The sequence below is a fragment of the Pundamilia nyererei genome, unplaced genomic scaffold (assembly GCF_000239375.1).
Source record: "Pundamilia nyererei isolate P.nyererei 1_Seehausen unplaced genomic scaffold, PunNye1.0 scaffold00432, whole genome shotgun sequence".
Taxonomy (NCBI): Eukaryota; Metazoa; Chordata; class Actinopteri; order Cichliformes; family Cichlidae; genus Pundamilia; species Pundamilia nyererei.
The window spans coordinates 78,472-84,396 of record NW_005187833.1 but is presented as its reverse complement, the minus strand read 5'-3'; the positions used below and the strand labels follow the sequence as shown (position 1 = coordinate 84,396).

The 5,925-nt window shown below is 47.4% G+C and overlaps 1 protein-coding gene across 2 annotated transcripts in view; it reads left to right on the top strand.

The window, feature by feature from the left end:
* raph1a (Ras association (RalGDS/AF-6) and pleckstrin homology domains 1a) overlaps window positions 1-5,925 on the top strand; it is an 82,879-nt gene that overhangs the window by 29,358 nt on the left and 47,596 nt on the right. For both annotated transcript variants that reach the window (XM_005753486.1, XM_005753484.1), the window contains exon 2: window positions 5,084-5,142. The gene's annotated coding sequence lies outside the window, so the exon portion shown is untranslated. The remainder of the gene's footprint in view (window positions 1-5,083; window positions 5,143-5,925) is intronic.

Genomic DNA, 5,925 nt, shown 5'->3' with positions numbered 1-5,925 from the left:
ATTCCTCCTGTAGTCCACGATGAGCTCCTTGGTCTTCTCGGTGTTAAGCAGCAGGTTGTTTGTGTCGCACCACTCAGCCAGACGTTTGCTGTGTCAGCAGCCATATTGGATGTAGAGGAAATAATACCCTGACACATGAACAGGGTTTCCTGCAGTGCAGGTGTCTGCTTACTTCCAGGAATCTTGATATTTTGCAACAGCAGTTAGAAAATCAGAAAAGTAAATCCATGTGTGTCACTTTAATCCAGGGGCAAAATGATTTTTCATCCATGTTTATGTGATGTTTAAGAAAACTTTGAATGTTCCCAGTTTCCTTCTGTCTGATTGGATGTGCCCTCTGGCAGCGCGTACCCATCTGAATAACGATTTAAGGAAAAAAAAGGCAAGCAGCTGGGGCGTGTGCGCTCGTCTGTGCGCTCGTCTGCGCTGCTCTAAATAGGTGCGTTGGGGGTTTCTACCAGCCCAGCTTCTCACTTTCAAACACGTCACACGCACACTGGTGTTTTTATAGCTACGAGGATGCTCGCTGACACCCCCGAGTCCCTAAACCCAAAGCAGGGATTATTCTTGGTTGGACACCAACAGCTGCACGCGCCACACGTCAGCTGTCATTGTGTTTGACTTCTTTGAAGTGTGTAGTGCGGTGTCTTTGTGGAGGGCATGCCAGCATTGACATGGAGCCGCTGTCTAATGACACATCTTAGGTCCTTGCAGGTCCCTGTGATTCATAAAGGCCTAATGAAGTCTAACCTCCACAGCTGGACTAGTTCAAACTTGCACTCTTTCCAAAATAGCGTTAGAGTCTGTGTGTCAGGGACTTTCTGAGGAACGGCACACGATGGTCTGGAAACGAGCCGTCGACCTGCACAATGTGTTTATTAGCTTTGCTCTTATTTTCTTGGAATACTTTTATCCCGTTCTGTTTGTGAGGAATTTATAAGTCATGCATTTCACTGCATGAACTGATTAGATGTGGAGGGAACATTTGTGTAGCTGCTAGCAGAGCCAGCTCGCTTTTTCCTCTGGTTTCACATTTTTGTGTTGTGCGTCTGTCCCTTTGTCACAATGTCTCAGAACTGCTCCGACTGCTTGGACGAACAGCTGGCTTGATGATGTTTTTGAATTATGACGTGATTGTCAAACATCAATATCAAAAAGCAGTAACAGTGAGAGGAGGCAGACGCAGGGCGTCAGCGAGCTGCTTACACATGTTGTACACATGTACAAAGAAATCCTTCAGCTAGTGGCTGTCGCCCTGACAGTGGCAGCTTTCCTTATAAATGCCTTTAAACTTCTTCACACACACATTTAAACGTGAACAGCAGAGAGATTTCTACACTCAGCACAGTGTCAAAGTACGCTCCAAGATTAATGTAATCAGTTTAGTGTTCAAACAGACTGAGAGCATTAGCAGCCTGGCACCTGCTGGGTCTGAGCCGACCTCTGGCATTTCAAGTCTGTCTGCTGTGATTCTGTGTGTTATGCTTGTATTTGTAGCTCAGTGTGTGTTTGACATCCTTCAACAAAGTCCGATCAGCTTTACTGATGTATCCTAACCATGAGACGGTCACCCAGCTACCACAACACTCCTGAACCTGCAGCACATCTCTAATAACAGCGTTGTTGTTTTGAACGTGACTCACTAATGGGTCACGTACAAACATGCTGCATCATCAGAATCCAGTGGGCGGAGCCTCAGTCCTGAGGATGTTTGAGGAAGACTGGAGGAAGAAGTCCTGCATTAGGAGTGTTTCAGTTCCTCTCTGCTCTGCATTCATAACATCAAACTATTAAGTCCTCTTAAAGTAATAAGGTTTATAATAAAGTCCTATTATGACTGAAGTAGTAACGCCATTGTTTCCAGAGAGCCTAAAGCCTCTGCCCATGTTTCATAAGACTTTTTAATGGGGCCCGTTTGGCAGCCGGGAATAACCAATCAGGAGAGGCAGAGCTTTAATATTACAAGCATATTAGCGATCACGGCCATCGGTTGGTAACACAGCGTTGTTTAACCTTTGCCTCTGCACCTGTCAGGGTTTTGAAGTCCCCAACAGAAAAGTGTCAGGTACATGTTCTGCTTTGTGCTGGTGGGAGTAGAACAAGATATTTATACGACTGATTTTCAGGTGGTTACGTCTTTAAGTCTCAGCGTGAGGTCCACGTACGTCAGGGAGGTCGTCATGAGAAACGGGACGTAACAGACGAATCACAGTGAGGGCAGGAACGCCAACATATACTTTACATCTGTGGAAGAGAATCTGTGGATGAATTTGGAAAAACACCAACGATGTACGGCTGTTGGTGGGAATGGACTGGTGTTTGGCGATGCAATGGGAATGTGATATGTATGAAAACTATTCAAGCCAAAGAATAAATAAATGAGTAAACAGAATGATGAGTGGAAAAACCCACAAACTACTGAAGTCAGCTGGAGCAACGGCAGAGCATCACAAAGTCTTTAGAGACGTCCATGTTCCAGACTTGTTCAACCACGAGCTGTTTGGAAACACTGTTATTGGCTAATGCTTTCTAATGCTTTCCAATTGCAACACAGCAGGATGGGGAACTGTTTTAAACGACACATCGGTTTTTAATTCCTGAAAGATATGAATGCCAAGTGATACGGCACAAACATGGGTGTGCAGCTGAGGTTACCACTTTAAGGAAGAGCACACGAAAGCCAAAGGTCATCCAGACTGAACTGTTTGATTTGTTGAACCCTTTAAACAGTCCCACACCAGTGTACTGTACTCACTCCCATGGGTTTACACAGTGGGTTATCTACAATGTCATATAGCTTTAAAAAAAAACTGGGTAACACTTCCTGTTAGATGGCTGCATGACTGAATGCTGGTTCACTCACTGCTGAGTGACTCTTATGCTGGCAGAGTAACAGTACAGGGGGATGCTTTGGCCTCAGCCTTTGTTATATCCCCATGTTGTGAGACTGACCGAGGTCAGTCTGTCACATGCTCCCATTCTTCTCAGCACACAGACTAAAGTGTCTTTGTGTTCAGAACAGCTTGACTACACGCTGAAGTTTGGACACCTTTTTCCAAACGATACGACCTCAGCTGGAGTTTTGAGGATGGTGGCAGAGAGCACTGCCCAACACTCGGTGCTTGCTGTAGGATATTATAGACATGCTTTTCATCAAAACATCCTTCTCATCCGGAGAGAAGTGTTTAAATCTAGGATAAAAGTTGTCTCGACTTCCGAGCGACTCGCTGTGACTGTTGTCAAAAACAACCCTGTGATTGTTTCGTTGCTGGGAGGTTACTGACCTGCAGATGACATGGAAGTTGCCGACTCGTCTGCGAGCGCTCGATAAGTAAAGTAGACGACCAGAATCTGGTGACCGGAGCAGCTGTGAGCAGCTGTTTGGTGTACTTTGGTTAGTAAATGGTAAATGGCCTGCATTTGTACAGCGCTTTACTCGTCCCTAAGGACCCCAAAGCACTTTACACCACATTCAGTCATCCACCCATTCACACACACATCCACACACTGGTGATGGCAGCTACATTGTAGCCACAGCCACCCTGGGGCGCACTGACAGAGGCGAGGCTGCCGGACACTGGCGCCACCGGGCCCTCTGACCACCACCAGTAGGCAAACACGGGGTTAGTATCTTGCCCAAGGATACTTGGCATGCAGATCGAACCACCGACCTTCTGATTAGTGGCTGACCTGCGCTGCCACCTGAGCTACAGCCAGAGCTACAACCCAGACCTCTTTTCAGTCAGTTTCACCTAGAAACTGCGAGCAGCTTGCCACAGTCAATACTTGACAACCGGTCAGGCAACACACATGTTTACTAGTGACCAGTGGTAACTATTTGCTGGCTAACTGGTCTCTAGGTCGATGTGACTGGTGGAGTCATGTAACACTGCTGATGGGGAAACATTGTTGAGCGTTAGTAAAGGGCTCCTCCTCATTCATAGCGTACAGTTAGCATTACATGTCATCATCGACGAGGACGTGGACATCAGAGTTAACTTACCCTACGGCAGGGGGAGGGGATTAACCTCTTTGCATTTACCTGGTCACCAGCAACCCATCTGGGGTGAGCAGCAGGTTTAGCTCAGCATAACCAAATGTAACAGCTGACATGATTGTATGAGCCTGAGATTAATGAGGTTAATGAACAAGCTGGAACGTTCCACATGTGACAAACACTAAACTATAGACGGCTGGTTTTAAACTTCCTGTTTATTCATGTTCATGAGCTGTTTTGTTAGTAACTGTGCCAACAGCACTAAAATAAGACACGCTCCACATGTAGGCTTCCCAGGGAACAGTTGCTGGGTTGAATGCTGCTGATGTGCCCGTGAGCACTGTGTTGCTCTTTGTTCGCTCCAACAACAGCCTCCTTGTTGCTTCAGCTTTCAGCTACTGATCACATGAGAGCTGCTAATGATCTTATACAAGTACGAGCGCAGCGTTGCTTTGTTCGGTGAAGTGTTGACGTTTTTATACATTTGTCCACTCAGTTTGTGGACACACACACACACACACACACACACACACACACACACACACACACACACACATGTGACAGGTGAGCAGTGTGAACCTGAGAACACACACGTGGTTTCACACGTTGTGTTTGTGTGTGAGGCCTGATCACACATGACTGGGTCTGAGGAGCCGCAGTGATGCTGTGGCTGGTTCAGCAGGTACACACAGAGGCTCACAGGGTGAAGGTGGAGGCCGGAGCGTGGGCGGAGCCTGCAGCAGGGTCTTCAAATGTTGGGGCCTGTCAGTTATTTTTAGGTCACACACAGGCTACACTCAGCACGGTAGATGCACACACTAGCGCCACCTGCTGACAACATATCAGGTGTGTAGACAGCCACCGTGTGTGTGTGTGTTATCACATGTAGCGGAGCTGGTCGGGCTCTCTAAGGTCTTCCCTGTAGTGACGCTGCTCTCCTCTGCACCACATTCAGGCTGTAAGCAGGTCCCACACACCCACAGCCAGCTGTGACAGGACCAGCGTGCTTTCAACAGCATGTGAGTCTCTGTCCATGTGAGGGGAGTCTGCTCTTGTACTTGATGCCTTTTCTGTCTGTGTCTGCAGGCTGACTGGATCATCACTGTGCTGCGCTCCAGCTGGACTGAGCTGTTAGCAGACCAAAGGTAACTGGCCTGAAAGCACGTGAGCCCTTTGAATCACGGACACATGCATGTGCTGACTGGTTTGAATGGGTCACTTCACACAGCTGTTAAGAAAAGTGATTTAGAAAATGATTTCTAGAAAAACTAAAAACAAATAGAAGAGCTGCTGTAACAGGCTGCAGGCACATGGTCCACCCGTCCTCTTCAGCCATCAGCGTCACATCAGCAGAGACAGACTCCCCTCTGCCTGCTGCCTCTGTAGAGTGCTGCTCCACACATGTACACCAGCTCCAGTTCAGACCCTGTTTCATCAGGAAGGATAAAAACCTGTGCAGCCCCTCGTGAGTGAGGGAGCAGCCAAAGTCGTCCTCTCTGTTTCTGTCACATGTCCAAAAGTCTTTGAACTGCAGTCTCATAGTTGATCTTAAAATTTGTGTAAGGGTAAGTGGGTGGCGCCCAACTGATGGTGCAAAGTTCTGTCGTGGTTTCCAAAATAAAAAAGGGAACAGCAGCCCCACCTGCTTCGAGTACTCCAGGAGAGTAGACTCCACTGTGAGCTCTGTGGACAACCGAACAGCTCTGTAGTGAGTGGCTCCAGCCTTCACCCACAGCCAGTTCTGAGTGCTGGTGGTAGGGCTGTGACCTCCCGATATAAAACATCTATCGTCCGATAACGATATAAATCACAAAAATGTAACATTTTCTGTCAATAGCTAGGTTTCATTTGACGTAGACGTGACGTCGACGTAAAGCGCGAAATTTGACTGGCGGTCGGAAGTGAAAAAGATAAGCGCAAAATCACAG